At 45.9% G+C, this 26421-nt stretch overlaps 1 protein-coding gene across 7 annotated transcripts in view; it reads right to left on the bottom strand.

The window, feature by feature from the left end:
* PASD1 (PAS domain containing repressor 1) overlaps nucleotides 1–26421 on the bottom strand; it is a 113102-nt gene that overhangs the window by 30809 nt on the left and 55872 nt on the right. For 5 of the 7 annotated variants that reach the window (XM_056359380.1, XM_056359376.1, XM_056359374.1 and 2 more), the window contains exons 1-2: nucleotides 25329–26086; nucleotides 1482–1573 (exon numbers count right to left, since the gene is read on the bottom strand). The gene's annotated coding sequence lies outside the window, so the exon portion shown is untranslated. Of the gene's footprint in view, nucleotides 1–1481; nucleotides 1574–25328; nucleotides 26088–26421 lie in introns of those variants that run through there. The other 2 variants (XM_056359379.1, XM_056359375.1) reach the window with 2 other exon arrangements.

The raw sequence follows: 26421 nt of genomic DNA, 5'->3' as shown, positions 1-26421 counted from the left end.
GAAAAGAGAGGAGTACTTACTGAGACATATTCCCTGATTTCCTTGAGGATGTCAGAATGGAGCTAACTGGTCTGTACTTTCTGATCTCCTGGATGTTTCAACCTTCCCTTTTCCAAACTCCACTCTTGTTACATAGTATTTCGCTTGTTCCATCAGCTGCTGAGGCTTGAGAAGTGAAACCGTTGCTGTAGACCCAAACACAGAGCTACAATAGGTGCAACTTCAGAGTGGAAGAGCTAAGAACCAGCAGCCCCTCAACCTGCCTCTGCACTCCCCTCTGCCACAGCCTGGCGAACCCTGCTGAAGCACTGAACTCTGCACAGGAATCAGCATCTCCCCTGCAAATGTGAGGGCCGATTTGACTCAGATGCCTGTACCAGGCAGCACTGCACCTGGTTCTGTTTTGGGCAATTAAATAGGCTGCTGGTTGATTTCAAGTATTGCAATGCTTGAAAAGCATCTGAGATTTCTTTCCCAGTGGAAGGGCATAGAAGGAAGAAGGAAACTGTGCTAATCCCCCAAAGGATTAGTATTAGGCAACAGCAGGGTACTATCAGGACATCTAAGAGATGATACGACAGACAGGTTTATCCAAAGCATCCTGCAGCCAATGACTGCTGCTTGCACTGGTGGGCTCACATCATCCGAGCTGCGTCCTGCCGTGGGGGGTCATATCCAAGAGACTTCAAGTTAAAACTCCCTCACCTGGCAGTAACCAGGGAAAAAAAAAGGGGAATGTGACCGGGGTTCCTGGAATTCTACACCTTCCTGCAACAGAACAGTCATCGTGGGCTGCTGTCTTTACCTCAACTGTTCCTGCAGCACAGGTAAGGAGAGCCGTTGGCAACAACTCCCAGTAAGGACACGGTACACTCAGGCTCTGAAATGATGGAAACTTCAGCACGAGGGTAACTCCTTCACTGGTGACTTGCCTTCTGTGACTCAGAGGGCTAAGCCCGAGGGACAGGGAGCCAGGCAGGTGCAGGCAAGCCAGCTACCATCATTCCACACCGCCTCACTTGGGTCAGCTCTGCTGGGCTGCATCCCACTCAGGAACAAAGAGGTAACTGCACCCGTCCCCAGCATCAGCACCAACCTGCCTCCACCTCTAGCGAGCACTTTCACTGGCAAAACCCTCCCAACACCACCCTGCACCCAAGGGGCATTTTTCAGGGGGTATATCCAAATGTTTTTCCCTGCTTTGAGACTACTCCAAGCTCAACTTGGTGGCTGTAAAAGTAACACAAAATAAAACCACCCACAACCAAGAGGAAGTCAAAGATGCTGCTCATGGTAAAAGCTACAAAAATTTACCCTTCCTTTCCTGCTCCGGGACAAGGGTCTCCCTCCCTGCAGATGACCTGAGTAGAAGAAACTGTATGATTTCTTTTGTCCCAAAATATGAATGCACTTCATGGGGGGGGGGGGAGTGGTTCTCACTGCTTGAGTCACTGAAAGCTACAAGCCAAATTAGAAATTACCTGTTCTATTCCTCAGATTCATCAGTCCAGACTGACGGAGTGGGATTAGCACTTCTTATCACCATGTAAATATAGACAGAGAAAAATTAATCCTGGAAGGAAAAGCAAATCCAGTTAAGACACAGTTGCAGGCAAGACTTAGCCTAGAGAGCAGCAACCACTTCAAGCTGAAAAAGTCTACCACCATAAAGTAGAAATATGCTTAAGTATAACTGGTGAAAGCTCAGCAAAGCCTCTGGGAACAGAAGCCGAACCACGTTCCAGGGCTCTTGGCTCCGTCGGCACCACCTGCAGCCACAGAAGCAGGTGGGAAGCCACCTTGACCACTCATGTCCAAAAAGCCTTGTGGCCCAGCCAGCTGGAGGAATGGCCCTCCTACCTTGGGGCCACTCCAGAGTCCTTCCAAAGTATGACAGTTTACCTGGCATGCGTGCTATGAAAACCAGCGAGTATGACCCATACTTCACCTATCCCATCCTGCAACCAAAAACCTCCTTTGAGATGAACACGATCAGCTAGAGCCAGCGCAAGCCACAACCACCCACCTGTGGATGGATTTCAAGCCTCCCATTCAGCTTTGCTACTGACGGGACACACACCTCTCCTTTCTGTGTGCAGCTGAAATGGTGACTAACGAACACCCTGAACTCCTGACTACACCTACACCACCGTGCTAATCTCTCTGAAACCATCGCTGTTGAAACTCACTTGGCTTCAGATGAGTCTCACTCCCAGGAAGGACCCTGATGCAACCGGACTGTGCATGACTGACAGTAATATCTTCAACAATAGCCAAGTGCTGGGCTTCCAAATCTACCAAGCTTTTAATGCCCTTGAAGTCACCTTCCCACCTTGAGCCCAGGTTCATGGCTGTTTCTCCTGTTACCACGAGTTCCAACATTAGCTCAAGAGACTGCAAAAAGCTCGTGGCCACTACCAGGGGTTCCACATTTGTAACCTCGGTGAACGAGCAAACACAGCCCCACAGTTTTGCCATCTAAAGGACTGGCAAGAGTTCATTTCTCCAGCTCATGAAAACACCTCTAAGGGAAGGAAACACAAGAAGGTGGCTGAAGAACCACTGCAAGAGACCCCCATCAGGCATGCATGTTGGAAAGGGTAGCTGGGACAGGGTAGGGGCTGCTGCTAAGCACCACAAGCAACACAGATCCCAGCCACTGATACAGTGCGAGTGCTCTGCAGGGGAGGATTATGTGAGCAACACGAGACAACGGGCCAAATTCCTGCTCATTGCAGCTAAATGAAATTATGTCAGTCCACTTGCTCAAAAAAATCGGCTCAAAGAAAGTGTGATACAGTCATCATGAACAGTAATATAGATGCTACCTGCAAGACCTCCTGCCACAGAAGTACAAGAGGAACATCTAAAACACCTCCTGTGTTTCAGTGGTAAGTGAACCAGGTAAAAAGTGCAGTTGGGATGAAGGGATCATTTTCAGTTTGGAACATGAACTTCCAGGGAAAATCTCACGCAACCCCCAATACCCTCAGCAAAGCTGCAACTGAAAACAACACGTGCGCAGCAAGTTTAAACATGGTGGACCTGCTATGCTTCTGTTCTCACAGTCGTCATACGCTAGTCAAGTTACAAGCTATTATCCTGGTTCAAAAGGAGCATGTGATCTTATTTGTTACCCTATTGAGCTATCACAGAACCGAGGTGCTTATCTTGGTCACTGCTGCTCAGCAGTCAGTGCTGTTTTATCAAAATCATACAGTTGTTTTTTCCCTAGAAGAATGACCCATACAGAAGTTTTGCTAACTTGTAATCATTTCGGAGATTGATACAAAGAGATATAAAATTTCGGAGTTGGTATAAAGATTTTTTTTTTTTTTTTAAGTGATGGGTTAAATTATAAAGAATGCATGTGAATACACAAAACAGATTTACCACAATTTTTCAGGAACCATTTTTTGTATACAGGCTTAAGTATGAAAAAAAAAAAACCCCACCCAAAAACAAACAGAAGGATTTTCCCTCAGCTTTGAGCGCAAAGCCTTATGCAGAAACCTTCACAGCGCCTTGCCCACAGGTTGTTTAACAACTGGAAACTTCCAGGAAGCCTGACAGGTTTTCTGCCTTGTCCGTGTGGCTGCCCTCCCAGCCAGCCTGAACAGCCATAGGTTGAGAGAAGCTGTTGGGTCACGGCTAGAGACAGCAGCCCAGCTAATGCTCACCAAGTCTAAATTGGGAAACGAAGCCTGGATTCTCCAGTCTCTAGCAGCAGGTATCCCATTCCGCAGCAGTACGGCTGATGTAAGCTGCCAGGGGCAGAGGAATGAGGCTTCCCCGGTCTGTCCCAAGAGGACACCCCTAAAGAACGTGAGAGATGTCCTCAGCCTACACCAGACTTCGAGGCTCTAACAGAATAAACGGCCATAAAAGAATTCAGAGGCCCAAATACACAGATAAGGCTTTTTGCATGATGCAGCAGTACGGCGAGCTACAAGAAGTCTTAGTAGAAGACACCTAAGGACAAAATATTCTTAACTGGATTAAGCACTTCAGGACTACATTTAGCTAAGTGCTTTTTGTCTTGTTATGAGCCAGAGCTAAAGATAGTAACCAGAATACTTAAGAATAGTTTCATAAGGGTTGTATACACTCCTCAGCAAGATAAGGCACTTAGCACTACTGACAGCAGTATGTCTGCATGTTAAGAGTATTTTAAATAGCTCCAGATAGAACCTCTTTGACCTTAACTGTATTAACCAGGGGGATCAAAATTTATTTATTGCCTCCTGAAAATCCTCTCCTGCAACACTTGGAGAGAAGGAATCCTAAACTCTATGGGCAGGTAAAGAGAGAGGACACTTGTCAGTGCTGCTAGCTTTGTTTTTCAGCCCACCTACAGCAGGCAATATCAGCTTTCTCACAAAGAAATGCACATCCATCATTGCTTAATGTCCTCTGTAAAGGGAAAAGATTTTTGCTTCCCTTGTACAGGGAGTCTCAAAAAACACTCACAGCATTTCAAGGGCAAATTTTATTTTAGACTTTTCAAATATCACAGCATTTGAAGTTGTTCCTAGGTTTACAGAAAGGGTAATGTAGTATGACAGCCTTAACAAGACAAATGGACTTCTCAGACACACAGCTAATAGTTAAAGCACTATTCCATGTCATCTGCAATATTCTGGCACATTTTTTACTGAAGAAAGAATGGGAGAGGGCATTTTTTAAAAATTCTTTGTTTTGCAGAACTGTCTGACCTCAGGAGCTATCTAAAACTGTGCAAACTTTTCACAATTTTGCTGCAAGTCATCAAAATATTAACATTACCTTTGGACAACTCTTAATGGAACATCACATTAGTAAGGGCTATCCCCTGAAATCAACAGTTCCTATGAATGCATCATTATAGCTTTAATTTTAATTATTTGGTTATGTCACTGATGGCAAGGCAAAGATCACTCTTTGAAGGTAACGCTGCACATTTCTTTGTGATCAGCAACAAACAAAGCTTTCATCAGTCACCTAAAAAGGGTCCCTGAACCCATCTAATTTGATTGCTTTTCCTAAATATATCAACTGGTCTAACTAAAAATATTATCTATGCATCAAAACTTTGTTGTGCTCATATTTAAATTTCCATAAGATTTTGCATTTGAGTAACATACAGCAGTTAGAGAGTCTTCAAAACTATACTGTAGGAAATATTTTAATTATGGAAACGTGCTGTGCTAATAATTCCACAGATTTTACATGCAATGCATTCATCAGAGAGCCCCCAATTACAAGAGGCAGCACTTTGTGGCACAATGCAGTCATAAATAAGAGAGCTAATGCATCCTCCAGCCATGCGACTTATATACCAATATGCCAATGTTTCATTCTTCTCGAGGAAACAGGAGGGCATGACTGTGGCTGACAGCTAAACAGATGATTTAATTTTTAAAAGGCAGAATTTAACCTCTTCAGTAAAGCGCTACTGATTCAATTACAAGATGCTAATGCAAATGACATTTGGAAAACCAACCAGTGCCACTGCATCGTTACAGCTGTTTAGCACAGAAGTGCTCAGCACCTCCATTCACGTGCCGGAGCACCGAAGCCCTGCCGCCCGTCCTGTGCTGCCCGCCGCACGGCCACCCGCACAGCCACCCCGAGCATGGAGCAGAGCCACAGCAGCGGCTCCCACCGCCCTCTGCTGCAAAGCTCCTTCTCTCATACTGAGCAGGCTCGATGGCAAACATACCCACCTTTGGGACAAACATTTCTGGGCTACAGCGAGCGGGCAATAGCAGCAGCAGCTGCTCTGTACGGCTACAGCATTACCTCTGCCCGGGTACCCCACAGGGCACTGCCTCGCCGCTGCTGCCTCACAGCTCAGCGAGAAAGCACGACATGGAAATGCAAAGACTAAAACAGATGTGGCAAAGGAGTTGCATCTCTGCATTACTTGACCTACTTGCTTAATTTTTTTTCTGCTTGTGTTTTACCCTCTCCTTTCCTTGCCATGTCTTGCCTTCTGTTGTCCTTCACTCTCTCCTGCTCTTCTTTCGCTTATCCCCCCTTACTTAACATCCATTGGTTTGCAATTCAGAGAACTGGATCTTTCTTGAATGTGGTTTCTCTCCATCTTGTTTCTTCTATCATCTGCCTTCATCTTCCTGTTGCTTTTTTCTTCTCCATGTTCTTCACTTTCCTCTTCTCGAAAGAAAAAAAAAAAAAAAATGATCACAGTACTGACAATCTATCAGCCACTTAATTGTGGGAACTCTTGGCTTGCCCAGGCCTGGGGCATGCACGACTGCCAAATTCTGGTTAGGGACACACTGCCTTAGGGATCACGCTGGTGGGGATCAGATGGGGGTCTTCAACATGGTTGGCTTCCATACCACCTCGGTCCAGGTCCAGAGGCACCAGGTCCTGTCCTGCTTGACAGCTCCTAATTCCAGTTCCAGACCCTTCGCTTCTTCAGAGGAACTGGGATTCCCCCCAGTTCAGTGGTAGAGCTGTGCAGCTCCATCTTCTATAGATCTCTCACCCTACGTCTCTGCTGCAGGGTGGCCAAGGGAAACGGTCCAGCACAGCACACTCATCCCTGCAGCTAACACACCCCTTCACTCTGGGGTGTCAAGGCAGGGTGACACGCCATGACTGTACCTGTATCTTCACACATCTTTGTTCACTGGAACAGGAGTAACAGTGGTGAATCGCTGAAGGAACCAAATATTCTGTGTCCTCTTTTGTTAATCTGCCCGAAGCGGACTGTTTGTGCCACCACTGTAACTATTGCATCTCAATGCGCCCACTTATCTACAGCGTACTCTTCCCTGGTTTATTGAGCTCTAAATTTAGCTTGTTACCTGTGACAGATTTATGACTACATTCATTATAGCGGTAACAGCTTCAGACAGAAGCTAAGAGGTGCCCAAAGAAAATGGATTATACAAAACAATTACACCATAAAAAAGGCTGTAACAGAACACTGTGATTCAGCACAGAAATGAAATGAAAGATACTGAGAGGAACAAAAGTGGTGTGTTGGGTTTTTTTGGGTTTTGGCTTGGTTATTGTTTTTTCTTTAAACCAGGATATGCTGTTTTCTGACAAAAGAAAGGGGGAAAGAATTAAAAACTAACAGATACTTGAAAAGAAATGATGATTACTGGAACATTTTGTTCTCTAGGATTTTTGTCAGATCCTGGAGAAAATAGATGGCCAAGTTTGTTCTGTTCCAGCAAATTACAGAACCTTGCAGGGTAAAGATACAACATTGTAGAGTATTATTTAAAATGGCTGTAGGGTTTCTGTATCAATAAGGGCATGCATTTAATTAATTCTATCAATTTGTCCAATAGCCCCTTAAAACTCTCAAAACATGGCAAAAGGCAGAACTGCTGATTCACAGCCCTAAGCGGTACCAAACTGTACTTCTACTGGCACAAGCAGGGTAGGATAAAAACACATATGCAAATAATACTTCCTCTGCAGTCTTGGATAAATACCTGTATTCATTTGTAGCCATTAAGTTACTGCAGGAAAGGTAAATGTGTTTTGTAGTATGAAGTGATGATATTTAACCTACAAACAATTCTTTAACGCACCTGATTCAGGCAGACACAGAACCAAATCATCCTCAAATAATAACAGTTTTCCCATGTGTAGGATGAGAGCAAAGGCAGTTGTCCACAGTTAATCCTTCAGCAGAAACCAAGATGTGTGTTTTCATGGGACTATTTCCAGGAAAGGCACATACAGCTAAAGAGAAGGCAGCAATATTGAAATCTAACAGTCAGCAGCCTTTTGAACAGAACGTTCTCCACAATTTCCAGCAAATATGAGTGCTCTTTAAAGCTCTGCTTCTGCTTATGGCTGATCCTGATGGTGCAAATGCATGTGTGTGGGGGTGAGTGTATAAACACACATATAAATAAACACATTTTACTTCAGAGCCATTTGCAAAAAAAAAAAAACCAAAAAACAAACAAAAAAACCCCACAAGAGCAATTTCTACCAAGGAAAGCCATCGTGACATTCAGGATGACTCCTGCACTGCTCACCTCCTGAGGTTGGAAATTAAGTAACCATTCCTGCTGGGTGCATGCAAAGGGAAGGTGAGCAGAGCTCCCTCTCTTCATGCCTCAGGCCACTTTCTACCATATTCTCTTCTCTGGCAAATCACAAAGGATGGGGTGTGTGTGGGAAGGTTAACCCAATAAATTTCAGCAATGAAAAGGGCGGCTTAACAGGCTAAAAAAACCTCCCAAAGCTATTGCATCTGCAGCTTCAACAACACAGGCAGCATCTGATCATAAACCCACTGCTGAAACGCTGGCTAATTTCAGGGTTTCATTCAGCACAGTTCCAACATGATCAGAGCAAACCAGCTAGGAACATTTTTTTAAAAGAAACCAACACTCCCTGCTAACTTGACAGCATCAGCTTCTGCACCTGCTGCAGAACTGCCTACAACGTGGGTGCGGGGCACCCTGACGCCCCGTGCTCTCTTCTCGGGGATCACCAGCTGGAGCTTCTCCCTGGGAGGTGCTGTGCGTTACTCCCACCGAGAGGACACGGCGTGCATCAGCTGAATTTATGGCATTAAGTGAGGTCACTGGGTCCTTTTTCGGCTTCGGGTTTTGTTTTGGCAACTATGCAGATACTAGGACAAACATGTCAAAGCTGTCTTTTTGGATGTGTTACCCTGAAATACCTCTTGTAATTCCTCTTCTCTTCTATGGGTGAAACTCATCCCAAGCAGACAGCTACGTAAAGTCTACGTGCCATTAAAGTACCTACTTTTAAGCCTTGTGCTTTCCCTGTGCACAGAATAAATGTAATCACTTGACAACAAAGAAAATCAGCTAGCTAATTAAACTAACTACCTTCTCCTCTAGTTTTCTCAGCAAGAGAACACCCCCAGCAACTACCAGTTCATTGAAAGAGGCAATAGTAAGTTCATGTCCTTAGCTCTTCTCTTTTTCTCCTGGAACAACACTTTTTTTGCTTTGTTTCTTCTTCTCAGTCTCATATTAAATGCATTTCAGATGCCTGAGGATGGTACAGATGAGGAGATGAGCACTTGTGATTCATGTTTGCTTCTGCTGGAGGTTGAACTCATAATGCAAAAATATATGCAAAGCTCAAGGGCTGCTTGCCTGGCACTGTGAAAGCAGGGGCTTTCAGCGGGGTCAGCAGTGGGTCCTGGGTGGCTCCAGGACCATGCTTCCAAAGTGCTCTGCTCCAGTGAGGAGAAGAACGCTGTGCATGACTCGGCTTCAAAGTCCATCTGCTCACAGATGGCAGGATCAGCAGATGGTGGGAGCGATTTGTGAGCTGGAGGATTTTCTCTCAAACTTGAACATCTTCTGTCTATATACAGTACTCCCCTGGCCACTGCCCTACAGATGTGTGTCAGCTCACTTCAAAGTCCGATAGCGACCACAGTCAATCTTGGAGTCAGGATGCCCCCGTGACAGTGATGCACATTCTCATCATCCATGAAAGCAAGGAGAGTCTTCCAGCTCCCTAGTCCTTTAATGAAGAAGGAGCCCGACACTGTCAGGACTCTCCCACTGCATGACCATATGTTTAGCATAGTTGATCCACACCTGCACGGTAGGTCTGCCCCTTTCCAGCAGGCACAGACTGACCGTATGTGACACAAATCGGAGCCTCCTGGAAGCACACGACTTGCTGCAGCTGCGCTGCCCCGTCCACACTCAGCGCTACATCCCTGGATCCCCCCTCCAAGAAACAGCAACTCAGCTGCTCCTCTGTACCTCCTGGGAAGCACACGGGAAAGCAGCTGGATGGGCTGGACACTTACAGACAGCCGGCCAGCCTTGGCTCTGTCGCTTCTGTGCTTCCTCAGATTCGCTTGGTCCTCTGCACGGTCTGGGGAGCCCTTTGGCTGGTAAAGTGGGAAGTCTTGGAAGTCTGGACCTTGTTCAGCATCCTTTGATTCCTGCTGAACAATGTCTCCTTTTTTGACGCTTTGCAAGCAGCTTGCTGCCACCCTTTCTCTCCTTTAATGCTTTTACATCGGGAAGCCTCAGCACGCTCCATGAACAGTCATCCATCCTTGTAGTACAAGTGAGGAAACAGGGGCACACATTTTAATTCTGTCTCTTTTTACCAGTGTCCCAGTTTTGGGAAGCTGAATTTGAAACAGTAAATGCAGTTACAGCCTAATTTCCAGTAACACTGAAACCCAGCATAAGCACCTACAAATAACGCATATTTTGGAAATGCTCGACCTAAATCATTGACCCAAGGTCACGCAGCAGAGTTAAGAAGTGAATCCAAATGTCCTGATGATTAGCTCTGTCTATTGGCATTCAGTCAAGTCTTCCCTCCTAAAATAAGCTTCCTGAAGCATGTAAGACTATAGTCTTAGAACTTCTTTAAATACGCAGCACTGGTAGGAACTGATTTTCAAACGAAGGAGGGGAGAAAAAAAACCAGTTTGTTACTTTTTCTTCAAGTGATCACTGACCAACCAACGAAAGGGCAGCTCAGAGTCATTTGATCTCAAACTCCTTATAAATAAAAAAAAAGGAAGATTCTTCTCCCTTTTCAAACAACACCAAGAAAAAAATGTTCTGCCACAGTAATCCTAAACCTGAGTAATTTAATCTGCTCTCTGTTGCAATCTGTTTCCCATGTGTATCACCAGCCTGGAATTTCTGGAACTCAATACATAAGGAAGCTATTCGAAAAAAGGAAATACTACGACAAAGGGATTAGAGATAGGTCTGAACCAGACCGAAAGCCTCCCTATGCCAGAGGAGAATTCAGCACCAGAGTTCAACTTCTTGACTTCAGCCCAAATCTCAAACCCAAAGACTACCCAAATGATGAATTTCCTGGAGCCAGCCCACCTCTCACCTCAGGTTCAGAGACAGAAGAAATGAGAAAACAGGTTGAGGAGACCTGCAGCGGCATTGCAGCAGAAGTGGAACAGCACTAGCTGTCCGAACAGTTCAACTGCCCCACAGAATAGAATATTTCAGTTGGAACGGACCTACGACGATCACCTTGTCCTCAGGGCAGACCAAAAGTTAAAGCATGTTATTAAGGACATTATCCAAAACGCTGACAGGCTTGGGGCATCGACCACCACTCTAGGAAGCCTGTTCAGTGTTTGACCACCCTCTTGGTAAGGAATTGCTTCCTCATGTCCCATCTACATAAAAGGACCTGTGAGAAAATTATAAAGAGCTTTAGTAGTTAAAATTCAAAGTCTCCCATGCAAGCTTACTTAGAGTTTTATCTACTTATCCATTAAACGAATATCAAAGGATTCACTGCAGCTGAGCTAACTGACCTCATTTTACATCTTTGGCTTCATGCTCCCAAGTTGAAGCATGAGAAACAACTTTACCCTCTCGGTGTGTTTAATTCCGAAGCATTCCAGGTATAATGTGCGCATAAGTCAAAAGGAATTTAAACAAAGCCCTTACATTTCGAAATTTGTCTTATCCCCATTTGGCTCTGAGAATTTCAGCTGCTTTCCTTAAACGATCTGCTCACATCTGCTCTCCAGCTGAGCTGTGTTCATGCCCCACTGACCTTACCGCTGCCATCTCTGTAATCTTGCAGCTGAGAATAACCAGCCACGCACTCAGTCCCTGTAAGCGTCAAGAGCCTTTCAAGGAAGAGGAGGTAGAAAAGAACCAGCCTTTATATAACAGGGAAAAGGATTTCAGAGAAAAACCATTGTTTGACTAAGGTAAGTAATGGGAGCCGCACGCCTGAAGTGCCCTGGTCCAGCTCCCTCAGGCAACGAGAACCGGAGGCGTCAGCATCTTGCAGGATTATACTCTACAACGGCAGCTGGCAGATATTTTTCTAATAGAGAGCCCAGCAGCATTGTTCACACTCATTTGATTCTATTTGCTGCTGTTCCTATTCAAACTTGGCTAATCCGATCAAGTTATTTCTTGGCCTGTGCCTTAAAGCTGAATAAGTAAACACCTTTCATAAGGTCTGAGCCCACTTGTTTCAAGTGTGTGACTAAGGGCTAGACTTCGACATTACTTTGAGAAAACTCATCTCATTACTCAGAATTCCCAAAATCACTCACAGTTGTCTTGAAGTGGCACTTTTCCACCCAGTGTTTTACTTCCTGCGCTACAAGTACATAATACAGTTGCAAAGGGTCCCAAACACCAAATACACATTCGTGTTTCAGCTGTCCTAAAGGACAGCTCTTTGAGCTGAGAATAGCTCATAATGAGTTAGACGCCATGATGCAAAATATTTTCTGTGGCTACCAGACCTTCTCCACAGATGTCTCTTCTTGTTTACTATGGAGAAGGCAGATGATAAATATAGTCAGCAAATGCATTTTGGACAAAGTCAAGCAACATAGTATTTGCATTAAGTAACACTACAAGACTCAGACACCAGAAAAGATGTTGACCCCCGTGTAATTCCATCACTGTTATACCAAGGATGGATTTGAACTACTGAAGCTTACGAATTTTTTTCAAGAAGAACTGCTGCCACTTATGTTACTGGTATTGTTAACAATAAAACCGGTTTTTCTTTCTTTCTTTAAAACACACCCCCTGCTACTTCTCTCTGTCTTCTCCGAGGCACTTTTAACTTCACATTCAATATTCTCTTTTAGACTATCTTGCCCACATCAGTTCTCAACCAGCTACTCAAAAGACAGTTATTTGTTTTGAAAGCTTCAGGAATAAAAGAATATTTAAACAATTAACTGCAATCATATTCATCATCCTGCATGGTGCCGCTGATACGCACCAGAAATATAATGAGAAAGCAAAACTTTCCTTCAGAAAGAAGAAAAGAGAAGATAAACATCCACAGATCTCTCTCGCTCTTATTACTTTCTTATCTTTTTTAGACTGCAAATGTGTCAGTCACTGTAACACTTTCATGCTAGGTTGTTATTGTTACACATATTATGCACAAAGACCCAAGGCCTCATTCTGTCGTAGGTGAGATATTCACACACATACTTTTTTTCCCCTTGCAGTTTATTTGCATGGCTGGCTGGATAATCAGCCACAATAACAGAATGTGACTCAGCACAACTGAATGTCCACTTGCTTTGGGGATTCTCTTTGAGGCTGGTTTTTCTTTTCTTTTCTTTTTTAACTATTTAAGACCGGAAAAGATGTGTCCCTCCCAGATAACACTCATGCAAAGAAAAGATTTGAGTAAACACAGAAGCTTGGGGGAAAGGATCAAACAGCAACACTTCTGCTACCATGCCCTCAAAGAGGCTGTGGTCTCTTTAGCCCCTCTGCCCAGTGGTGCAGAACACACGGTCCCTCGTCACCCACTGCAGCGCGGACCGGCAGGGATTTCTCGCTGACAGCAGAGGAAGGACGCAGGACACAGAACTGGTCATGTCCCACAGGATGGGTAACCCTGAAATTAAGGACTTTTTTTTTTTTTTTCTGGACACCTAAATGCTGTCTGAGGATTACACTTGCACAAGGCATGCAGAACATTTTAAAATATGCTTTATTTCCTATCTGCAGTGGCCCGGTACTAAGAATCCTCCTAGTGTGAGTCAAAATCAAGACTCCAACACACCAGTAAATTAAATACACGGGTCCATCTCTCTCGAAGGATAACTCTCCTTGACTAAGTTAACAGCAGCAGCAATGGCTACTGCCATCCTCTGAGCAGTGCTGCCTGTGTGGCTGAGGCCAGCAGGCTGTACCTATAGATATCTGCGGGCCCTGCTTTTCAAGTAAGAGACCAGAGCAGCTGAAAGGGCTGCAGTGTGAGATCGCAGCTCACCTGGGACAGACTCAAAAGAGCACTGAAGAGCTTGGCCCTTCATTTAGCCAGGTCCAATGACACATGCTTCTTTTCTGAGCCATCTATGTAACTCTTGGGTGAAAACAGTGGGATTTGTGCTTTCCAGAATTAGAATAAACACGGATTTATTACCTGGGGCTTTCCTGACCAAAGCACCTAAAACCATAAACCTAGATACCAACAATGTCCATACTGTATTTAACACAACAAAATTAGGCTGACCAAGAAAATACACATTAAAACCAGTCGATGGAAAGAACCATACTGTAATGTACATGCATAAAAAATGAACGGGTACAAAGGGAGCTTGTTTCTGTGATAATCTGACTATGTAATACCACCAAGGCCAGCAAGATCCCTGACAAACATCTACGCAGTAGTATGAAGCCAGCAGCAGAAGTTAAAAATGCCCATGACCTTTAGCTGGCAGTCCCAGTTTCCTCAGAATTTCACACTGTGTTCAAGAGGCAAATATCATCTGCACTCCCAACCTCCTCCTTTCATGCACGGCTTTTGTGCATGCCTCCTAAAAATCACAAGCAAACCATACAATAGTTAAGCCAAAACTCAAGCAGGGAAAACATTCAATTAGGCAGAGAGAAAAAGCTAACTTCCCCCTTCCTTTTCATCCTCTCATCAGCCTTTCTGCAAAAGATGAGCAGTAAAATTCCTACATCCCTGAAATTAGTATTACACCCATCCTGATTAAACATTAAAGTTTATTCCAATTTAGCTTAGTTTTGTTCTCAACCAGTGAGAAGCGCAAAACATACAAGAAAGGAAAGCCATTCCTCTAATTATTGCTTATGCACAGCCAACGTTTCCAAGAGCCAGCAGTTATCTCATGGCAAGTGCACGACAGGGATACAGAGCACCTAGTCCTGGCTCAGCTCCCAGCCAAGGACCACACTCACCACCCGGGCTTGGCGTCGGGTGGGTAGGTGCAAAACCGAGGCAGAGGACAGACGTTTTGGTGCTCAGGTTGTCATCTTCCTGCTGAGGCCAAAATTAATTCCTGTGCCATGATCCTGTCCCAGTGGCAAAACCTGCAGCTTCGTGCTCATCCTGCGGAAAATGCTGCATGTTGTGAACTAGGATGGAGCTGGTCGTGTTTATTAGGGTTAAGCATGTTTGGCTCTTTTCAAAGTGAGCCCCTGGTTATGATCAATGCTGTCACAAAAAGTAATCTGATGTACCTAAGCTGGTTTTTTTCTACATTAAAGTTTAAATGAATAAGAAATCAAGTACAGTACTACAAAATGCTTCTCTTCAGCCTTAGAAGCTTGTTTACCATTGCTGTAGTAGCTGAATTGCTGAATGAAATATTTACAACTATTCATGCAATCAAACTCATTTTCCTTAGGAAATAACTGATTAGGTATCTCACATCTGTTCCTGACAATGATTTAAGCCTGTGCTGATCCATATCTAGACCTGACATGAATGTTAATGCGTTAGAAACAGCCATCCTTAATAGGAGGGTGATGACAGGCTAGCTGGGTCTGGTGGCGATGGACTGCAACTGGGAAGTTCTGTATCTACAGGTGAAGGATGACACAACCAACTCACAATTTTCTCTAACCTTATGACCTAGGACTTAGGAAGCCTGGCAGGAGACAGAAGGTAGAGCAAAGCATGACGCAGAATTATCTGGAGAATTATCTTCCTGTCCCTGTCAGAAGTTTTTAATATCTCACAGATGTTTGCTTTCTCTATGCAGAGCAGCATTCCTGCTTCGCCAGACTCCGACATTGCATGTCAACCTTCAGCAACATTTCCCCATCAGGGCTCTTTGATTGAAACTGCTGCAAGTGTTGCAAGGCTGGAAGGAAAATCAGCTGCTAGTAAAGCTGACTGAGATGATTCCCTAATAAAGCATGACGATTGTGTCAGGAAAGACACAAAAATAAATTCCACATTTTTGCAGAAAAAATAGTTGCTTTATGCACAGTCAACGCCAATGCACCGCTAGAAACAGAGAGAGAATTCTAACTTTCACTTAATCTGATTTCATTCATCCAGCAATCCTCTTTTCCACAGGAAACTTATCAAAGAACTTAGAAAAAAGCAGGAAAAGAAGCAATGGCTCCAAACTTCATACCCTTCATTTCTGCATAGAGCAAGGGAGAGATCTTCATCCCTCTCAGGCCAACAATGTTGTGTCAAAAATGCTGATGACAGAAGAGATGATCTGTACTGCTGCTCCTCCTGGTAAGGTGCGTCCACTGAAGTACCTGCGCTTCCCAAGTTCTGACACGGGCAGCTAGGTCAGAAGAAAACTTTTGGCAAAACCTATAATCACTAAAATTTTTACTACAAGGTCAAGGAACCAAATAAAAACAACTGAAGAAAATGAACATTTGCCTGCAGAGGACCTTGTAGAGCCACAAATCTAATATAAATGAAGTCTATATAAGTGTCTGAACAGTAATCTCTGGAACAGTCAGGAATACCTCATAAAAGTAGATTTCAAATACAATCCAAAGAAGATTAAATTGACAATTCATCTCTCTTAGGACTTCGATACATCATAAATGTATCATATGCTCCTATGTAAAGCAGCTCATTATCTGATTTATTCACTGATATCTCTTCTTATTCAAACAATTCAAACTGGACTATATTAGAAAATCCCAGAATAGTTTCCTTGGCACTGCAGCTTTTGAAATAAGATGATGGTTTATATTTATAAAATTTTACTTACCGTGCAATCAAATTCATGTTAATATAATACACTATCTCTAAGGGCAGTTTTTAAGAAAGATGCTATTCCAGCTGGATCACTTCTTAATATTCATATGTTTTCCTCAAAAAAATTTAAAAATAATCAAAACACAGAAGTTGTTCTTCCTTGTTTTAGTCTTTTTTCCATATCTCAAGTGGAAACAGAGATTCTGCTCTATTCACAACAGCCTACTAACAACAAACTAATCAGCCTAACACTCCAGATCTTGACAGCTCTACTAGTCACCTTTTTAACAAAATAAGGAATTCAGCTCCAGATTTGAAACACATGCCCTGGATAAGACAAAGTTGTGTTTCAGCCTCATTTCTTCCCAGATAGTTTAGTGGCAATTTTAGTCCATTGCCTTTATTCTTCTCCCATTTGAAGCAATGGATCATTGCCCTTTCCAGACAGTATACTAGCACTACTGCAGAATCATATACACTCTCCTATTTTAACAATGTTATTTGGGGACCTCTCCTTCCAAACTCTGAATTATTTCCAGAAAGCAGCAAAATAGAGTTGAAGACAATTTTCCCATACAACAATATTTTCAGCAAGAGTTCCTGAGCTGTGCAATAATTGCCCGAATAACCGACTTCTGCTCTGGGCCCGGTGAGACATAGATACCAGGAGGTCTTGCAGCTGAAGAGCCAAGTCCCGAGAGATGTGAAGATGCCCCAGATAAGAAAGTGATTTAGCTGCATAGAAGTCCACGCTCCAGCAGAATGAGCAATGAGAATTGTCTGTCCCAGGACTGGCACCCAGGGACCAACGTATACTCCCTCTGCAATTACACAGCTCCACATCACTGCTGCCATACGGGAGGCCAACCCCAGAGCTCACGGCAAGAAAATAAACTCATTTTTTCTGAGTTGACACATTGTCTCCACTAATGACAGGGCTCTTTCAATAAGCAAGATTAAATAGGAAATGTAGGTGTTAAGATTAGCAGAAAGAGTTTATGTTATTAATACTTCCCACTGTGCCCCTTCCATTAAAAGCTTGCCCCAAAATGAAACCATTCCAATTATTCTATTTGAGAGAAAAAGCAAACTGTTGATACTCATCTTTAAAATATACATCAGTAGCGGAGCCAACCGAAGTTCCGCCTTTTTGCCGCACACAACTCACTAACACACACGCTTAATACACCACTTAATAAAATTGCATTGGAAACAGCTTGGCCAGAGTGAACATTTTTAATTTACTGTAAACCGTGCCAGTGTACATTGCACTCAGAGACAAGACAAACAGGTTTATGGTCAAACTTCCTCAGCTAGGGGTGTGACCTTCCCCAGTTATTACAGCCTCTCTAATTGCTGCGTTTGCTGGGACAAGCCAACAGGGGACCAAACGCTCAGCATCCTCCTCTGTACATAAAGTTACTTGCAGTTTGCACAGCAGAGCCTTAAACAGCCTAAACCCAAGGGCTGACTCCCAGGGACACTTATTTTTCTCTTCAGATACTCTGAGAGAGGTCCTCACTGCACAGAAGCTGATGGAAATTCAACCTTTGCCTTCATCAGGGCCAGGGGTTTGTCTCAACCCCTTCAGGCAAAGCCTCTGCATTTGCTTGAAAATCTTCCTATGATGCTGCCATATCTATGCAAAATAATTAATGGCAACGGGAGCTATTATCACCATCTATTGTTCGTTTATTTCTACAAATAATGGCTTACTTTGTATGTTGCTTATGGTCAAAACTTCATTGTCGTGAAGCAGTGCACCACACTGCGCTGTGAGTTAAAACAAGATTAGAAGTAGGCTGAGCCCAGGAGAGAACAAACAAACCTTAGTAATTTCTTTTAAGCAAGTGCGTACGCATGTGTTTGTGGGCTGAACAGATGAAGCAAGAGAGGTGATTAGCATTTTAATGGATATGATTCCTGCCATTGCTACATACTCGAATATCTTGCCTAAGATTGGGCAGTTTGTAAACAAGAATAAACACACCGACAAATATCTTTGTGTTTATCCATCAGCCAATTAATCCATCTGCCTGTAGCTGGCACCCAACAAAGCACCTCACACTGACTTATAGATAACACAGAGGTGAGAGGGAACACTAATCGTGGGGGGCCAGGGCGCAGAGCAGGGCGGCTGGCAGCTGCCCCTGCAGCACCGCCACCAGCCAAGCCTAGGGCACTCGGTGCAGGACTCCACACACTTCTGTTCCGTGTAACAGGTCCCGGAGAAGCAGCCCAGCAGGACCGAGGTCCCGGCAGCTGATGGAGGGTGACGTGCGGGGTGGCACAGCCCTCCAGGCCACGGGAGCAGTGGTGCAGGGAAGACCAAGCCCTTTGCTCTCCCTGCCTGCTCGGGACCCCTGGGTGTTAGTGACCCAGCGGGAGGGTGCCACAGTTGTCTGTCTGCTCCGCAAAGGTCACGTGGCACTGGTGTTCAAGGCAGTTGTTAGCCAGCGTCACCTCTTCAATCACATCCAGTACATGAACATGGCCAGCAAACCATCCTGTGTCATCTTCTACCACCAACAGGAGGCCATTCCCAACTGCTCACGGGTGCGCTCGTGTGTGTTTGTGTCTGTGTATCAGTCCTCCAAAGTTAGGGCTCCAACGTCTTGCTCCATCTCCCTCCCTCCTTCCAAAGAGAAGATATATTTCAGCGTTCTCTGTGACAATGTTTAGCAAGTCTCTTGGTTACCATAGTGTTATGCACTAAAGAAGTGTCGACAAATTAATCAATTGTACAATTGTGTTTGCTTAAGAATGCAAGGCACAGTCGGATGATTCAATGCACTTCAACAGCTCCGTGGAGTTTGGTTAACACACTTCCTCTTCTGCCATCTCAGTATTATCCTCATCTGCACTGTCATTTTTCCATATTTCAATTTCTCTTTACAGGCAGCTTAGCAGGTAGGTGATCTCTGCTTCAGGCTAAGTCAAGCTGTTTTCCTTCTTGCCTGCCTGCTTGCTTTCTGCATTTTTTTTCCTTCTCTCTTTCTTGTAATAAGATGCACAAGATACAATTTTGGTATAGGAAAGTTGAATGTGTTTTTAAAATTACTAATCCATCACTAATGATCAGCAAGCAATTCTTTCTTCTAGAGGTTATCCCTCACATTTTACGGAATTTTACTCTGATCAGCAACAGAGCAGAGCTGACTTTATGTGCAGCTTTTCAACTTGTTTTAGGAATATCAGGTAGAAAGGGAAACACTCCAGTCTCAGAAAACAACACTATTAATGGCTGTTTCCCAACACCCCTTCAACCTGCCGAGATGCACCAGGAGCCACAGAACACATCTTCATACCATACAACAAACTTATGATACACATGAGAAGCAGAAAAGACTAAACTGTGTTGTGACACAGAAAAGGGCAGGTGAAGATCACTGCTTTGTGTGGATACAAGGACAGGCAGTACAGGCACATTAAACAATGCTAGCAACAGATCCCAGAAAATACACCATAAAGTACAATACGGTTACTGGCAACACAACCTGAAGGAAAAATGCCTCTCTGGCCCCAAATCTTATGAACAGGTTAAACCAGGGAGCATGCCAGAAAAAACCACAGGCAATTGTGCCCGTCTAATGCTACAAGGAGACTTTGCTCTGCACACTTTCAACATCTAGTGCTTGAGAGGAAGGCAAAATGGGGGGGAAAGAGACAAATCTGCAGCAACAGGGAAAATTCATTCTTGCCTTGGCTGCCAAGAAAACAGCAGAAGCCTTGATGCATGCAGTTAATAGTGCAAACAAAACCAAGTCCATTCTCCTTTCAACTTTACATTAAAAATAAGACTATACTGAAGACCAAAGGACTAACTCTGCAAACTTAATTTCCTATCTCCAGGAACTCCCTAATTTAATTGTATAATCTCTTTCATAAGATTATCAAGATCTATCTCAAAACTACCCTAATTGAAAGACTATTACACAACTTCAGTCCTTAGGTAGCTAGAAGCTTTCTTCTAATTTCCCAGCCAAATTTATTCATGACCAACTTAGCCAATTTGATCTTGTGCAGATGCTATCTTTTGACTTGGTTGTTCTGCCTTCTTCCTATTTAGTCCCAACTATGTATAAAAAGACCTACTGTAACCTGTCCCTTCATTTGTTCAACTGGCCAGAGCGAAACAAATTACACTTTTTAACCTCGCTTGGTACAACAGACGGTCCATTTGTGTAACCACATCTCTAGCCTGCCTGCTTTGTAATTTAGCATTGTCTTCACTGGGCTGTCTAGAGGTATGCAAAATCCCAATGGGCTACTCCACGAGCAACGGAAAGCTCTTGTACCGATACTCTGCGTGGCGATTTGTACAATGATAAAATCACACTTCCCTGAATCCCTCATATTCTCTTCCTCTGATATCTAAGGACATCATAGCTCACTGCTTGCTCACTTGTATCTCCTGACCAGCCAGTGCATCCTCATCTCTCCCTTCTGTCACGGACAGCTGATGAGCTCCTGTTTCACACTGGAAATTCTTGTTACTGGTCTCCACGCTTAAAACTTTGCATGACTTTGCAATCAGCATTATTAAATGTCATTTTATTTCTATCACTCCGATCAACAAAGTCATCTAAATTCCTTTCATATGATAATCTGATCCTCCTGCATATTGGCAATACCTCCCGAGGTGGTGTCATCCCGCACAGCTCCTGGGCACAGCCCCAGACCGAGCCCACAGGTCAAAGCGGCTCCCTTCAACAGGCGCAAGCCAGGTCCCATGGGAGCAACAGCACTAATCTCTCTCCATCCTGATGACTTTCTTTGAATGCCTCTCTCCATTCAGACAACTTTATTTGCATGCAACTGTCGCACCTTTTCCTCAGCCAGCTTCTTTTCCACCTTTCAATTCTCATATTGAACCACCATCTTCCTATGAAGCAGCAATGTCCTGTGGGGCACGGTATCAAATGCTTGGCTTCAGATAAACTACATTCCTGCCTTACCCCACCTAAATAACCTGTTACACAAAAAAAGATGTTAGATTAGTCTAGCACAATCCATCTTTGATAAAATCTTGTTGTAATTTAGCCTGCTTCCTCATTATTTCCATGTCTCATTATTCTTTCCTACAAGATAGGCCATGAGACACTGTGCGCTATGCATTCAAACCAGCAGGCCTATAGCTCCCTGCATCACCTTTTTTTATTTTTTCACTGTCTAAGGACTCTGCGTACAGGACACAAATGCTTCTCCTCTTCTGTAGCTGCAGTGCCATGGGAGAGCCTTGTTGTGAGCCGTGCAAGCCCTGTGCAACCGCGTTCAGTATTCCAGGACTTGGATTACTGGTACTTCTTCATTTGTCTCACTATTTAAGTTTTGCTTGTCTTTGTTTTTTGCTGTGGGTTGGTTTGTTGTTTTTTTTTTTTTTTTACAAAAAAACCAACTTCACTATGAATAGCTTTCAGTCTTCTGCAGATTTGTTAGTAATTACACTCTGTTCCAGATTCTAAAGAAGGTTCTGCTTTCATGAGAAAGTTGTGTCATTATTTAGGGACATGAGTTCTCCTTTCAGTGTAGGCATGGCTAATTTCAGTTCTGTGTAAATTGACTAAGTGCAGGTTTTGGTTGAACCCAAATAAGCTCATTCGAACCAAAATAAGAACGTCCTTACATAAGGTCACATCAGGTTAATCAAATCACTTTAAAAACAGACTTAAACTAAATTGGTGTAATCTCCCCATGTAGACAAGGCCAAAGCCAATAATGGAATATGAAGTAGGTCAAAGTCTCTCATTCATTGCACACACCTCTGTGGTTTGACTAAACGTGGTGCTTCTGCGGCCGAGCAGATGTGCAGCCAGCAAGCCCAGCTGCGTGCAGAGCGCCTGCCGATGCCGCGCCACCCCCCAACCTCACCTAAACCTGGGCTCCGGTGGGACTGGAGCAAGAAGAAAGGGGCTTTTGCAGGGCTTCTGCACAGGGACACTGGTCGTTCAGCACACAGGCCACAGGGCGAGAAGTCACACTGTGCTACACAGTCCTGTATGCACCAAAAGGAGCAGAGAAAGAAGGAAAAAAGAGAAACAGTCTCAGTGTGGGCAGCGGAACAGGGAGGCATGGCAGAGCGGAGGCCCACGAGCCCGCTGGCTGCGGCTGTGCCTGCGGGCACAGGGTCACCGCTGGAGCGGGACAATGTGCAGCACGTCGAGCAGAGCGTGGCCTTAGGTGAGCAAAGTTTGGCCTGACAGAAGGGCATCATCCAGGGCAAAACAAATAAATACAGCTTTTGTACCTGCCTGACCTCCTTAACAGAGATTTGGAACTGAAGTGATAACAGAGCGTATCATTTTAATAATACCAGCAAAGATTGGTCCATACTATTTTGGTTTTTTATAGATCTTACTATTTTGGTTAAAGCCATATTATTCCACTAGAATCCATAACTGTTCCAGTACAAGCCTAGGTTCAGTTGTTCTGGTATAGGCACACAGCTTATTCCCCCAGTCCTGAAGGGATGAGCTATGTTGGCATTAAAACCTTTGTATCCTTACATGTGAATCTTGGGAGGTTGTGTAATTTAGTACAAAACAATAACACTTCTGTGCACAGATAAGCCCTAGCTCCAAACTGTAAAGCCATCCTACTAATTTTTTGATACCACTAACGATCAGGAGTTGGATTTGACATCAGTATCTCTGAAATGCATTGCTGCTTCCAACACCATGAGACTTTAATTATGAACTACTCGTTTGCTAATTTTAACCTTTAACTGTGAGCTAATTTTGAGTACTTGATGTGTGTCTTAAACTGGTAAAAAAATTTAATACACACTCTGGGTGGCTGAAAACCAGGAACCATTCACTGCCAAATTTCACTGAAGTTTGCAGTTTATCAAAAAAATTTCAAACCAATTCTACATTTTCCTCTAGATCATGTATCTCTAAGCTCTGAAGGAACTGAATAAATGAGCAGTAAGCAACCACTCCAAAAGCCGTTTGCATTTTTCCTGTTACATCTTCCAGAAAAATTCTAAAGATTCAGTAGTAAACACGCTTAGCCCAAGAGATACGAATGCCTCCCTACCGCACAAACGTCCACTTCTGGCTTAGCTCCTGAGCCTCCTCTCCTCATTAGTGCTTGCTGCGTTTGTCAGAACTTCGTCAGCCACAGAGCCCCGAGTGCTCATTACGGTGCATCAGTGCACAGGGTGCTCTGTTCCTCCACAAAGCATCGCTGACACGCTGGTTTACTCTGATTAGCACATTACAGGAAAACGATCTTTTTTTTTTTTTCAATACAGTTTCTAGAAAACCAAAAATCCAAATATATTTTTCTGACTGGAGAACTACGGTGAGGCATGGCAGCCCGGGAAGCTTATTAAAATTACACAAATTATCAACCAACAGAGCAGACGTTGCAGTACGTTCAGCACCAGGGGTTCACACTGCATGCTCCTGAAATCATCTGCTGCTTCGAGCAACATTCGTAGGACCTATGAGGACTGGAAAGCCTGCGTTACCGAAAACATTAAGAGCTAGCTGCCTCTGTAAGGCAAGTTCCATTTCCAGAGCTAGGGATTAGCAAGCAGCGATCCAGCAAAACAAGGACAGGGGAGCACCTTCACCCTGCCTAAAAATGAAGCGACTCCCTTTTCCCATCTATATACCAGAACGTCTCGTCCCCTTAATTAAATCAGCACGCTGCTTTCACTGCACACAACAAAATAAACTCGGGCTAATAAATAACCCTGCCCGCCTGGGTGGTGCTGCACCCTCGCAGGTGGGTAAAGCGTGGGACATTTCAACAGCTTTGATTTCAGGTGCATCATTTCCAGGGCTACTCCCCTGCTGAAGAGGACAACTCCACTCAGGGATCAGTGCTAGCTAGCACCTGGGTGCCAGCTGTCTCCCCAAAAAGGGGCTTTTCCTAAATCCACTTAGGAGGGACCTGCTCTGCAGATGGCTCAGCAGCCTCCTGCCTTTGGGGACCGTGGCATTTTACAAAGGGCAAGTGCTCCCTAAAGCGCACATGACACCTCAGTTATGAATCACGCAGGGCTCAGCTCTGACCTGGGCTTCCAGCACGAGCCACCCAGAGCAATCTGTTTGCAATTTCTGCCATTAAGGACCAAGGCTGGGAGTTACCATTCACAAATCCACAGCTGAAACCTATGAGGGACTTGCAAAGCCTTCACAATTAGCCACTTACGATGTAAGCAGTCCGTAAAATCAAAAGATACGATAACCCCGGTGGGAGGAGTAACTTTTCAACCTGGATTTTTGATGCTATCTTTAGGTGCAAGGCTCTGCTTGGAGGTTTGTCCCCACCGTGTTTTCTGACAAACGCATTCCCAGAAAGACAGAACTTCAGGGCAGAACGAGAAAACTGCCGTCAGGCCCATTTCAGCCTCCCAGAATTAAGTTCCCCCCCGCCCCCCGCCTCCGCGAGCACCCCGCGGCTCTCAGCTGTGTGCAGTCCCGGGGCTGTTCCCGAGCCGGCGGGTAACGGGGGCTGCCGGTGCCCGGCCGTGGGGATGCGGCCGCGCTCCGGCATCCCCGCCCGGGAGCTGGGGACCCCCCTCCCCGCGCCAGCCCCGGCGAGCAGCCTGCGCCACGGTCCCCTGCCCGTCCCGCCGCTACATGGGTGGGTTTGGGGGTCGGTTGGTTGTTTTGGGGGTTTTGGTTCGGTTTTTTTGGTTTTTTTTTGGGGGGGGGCAAAGTCTGACGCCTTCCGTTGCGGCTGTACATTTTCCTCTCCAAAACTTAATCGGGACCGTCCCGGCGGTGCTGGACGAGGGCAGGGCGGAGCGGCGGGTACCGCGCACCCGGCCCTGCATCGTCCCCCCGGGTCAGCGCTGCCCGCCCCGCCGGTGGGAGCGGGGACCCCCTCCCGCACCCCGCCGCCCGCCGCAGGGGCGTACGTACCGTCCGGCAGGATGCGCGTCCCGGAGCCGCTCTCAGTGCCATGCCCAGCCCCGGCGCCGTGTCCCCCCGCCGACCGGGGTCACCGCCCGCCGCAGGGTCCCGCTGCCCGGCGCGGACATGGCATGAGCGCGGGCAGGCCCGGCGGCGAGCGCTGGCTGCGGGCGGGCGAGCGGCGGGACTTGTGAAACTCGCCTGCTGCGGCGGCCGGTTGTGTAACGCGGCGGCGGGCTGAGCCCGGCCTCCCGGCACTGCACAGGCGCGCTCCTCCCCCCTCCCCGCCGCCACCGGCAGCCGCGGCCGCCGCCGACCCGCCCGCATCGGCCCCCTCCCGCGTACGCCGCGCGGACGCGGACGGCGCGCAGAGCGCGGGCGCAGAAGGCGCGCAGAAGGCGGGCGCGGCGCCCGCAGCCCGGGCAGGGGCACGGGGAGCGGCTGTACCCTCCGCCGGGAGGAGCCGGTGGGAAGTAGGTCACGGGCAGCGGCCCGCGGGGCCGCCCCGGCCGCCGGGACCCGCCGGGACCCGCCGTCCCCACCCCACCCCGGGCTGTGCCGGGCACCCTGCGTGGGGCAGCGGGGCTGGGGCCGGGCCGCCCGGCGGGACTGGGACTGGGACCGGCCCCGGCCCGCCCGCTGCCCCCTCGCCCGGGCTGCCCCTGCCCGTTCCCACCATCCCACCACCTTGCTGCTCTCCCCGCCAGGCGCTCGGCACCAATTCCATGCCCGACACGAGCTGCGCTTTGAGTCATCCCATACCATGAGTCACTGATTTAACATTTGCTGCTTCCTTCCTCATACGACTTTTTTTTTTTTTTTTTTTTTTAATTTTCATCATCCCTTTCTCTACTGTCATTACCTTCCCTCCTCCCCAGGGCCGGTGGGTTGCTCCTTCCTGCGACACCAGCCGTGCCCCACTGCGGGTGAGGGACCACTTGTCCCCCCGTGCCATCGGTTGATGCTCAGTGCTGGGGCTTTGATTTACTCTCCTCTTGTCTCTGGAAGACACTAAGAGCTGTGGTGGCATCAAGACAGGCCTGCAGCCTCCTGTTTCTCTGCTCAAGGTGCCCCCGGTGGGGCTGGGGGCGGGGGGGTGTGG

The sequence above is a fragment of the Falco biarmicus genome, chromosome 14 (assembly GCF_023638135.1).
Source record: "Falco biarmicus isolate bFalBia1 chromosome 14, bFalBia1.pri, whole genome shotgun sequence".
Lineage (NCBI taxonomy): Eukaryota > Metazoa > Chordata > Aves > Falconiformes > Falconidae > Falco > Falco biarmicus.
This window is presented reverse-complemented; position numbering and strand designations above follow the sequence as displayed.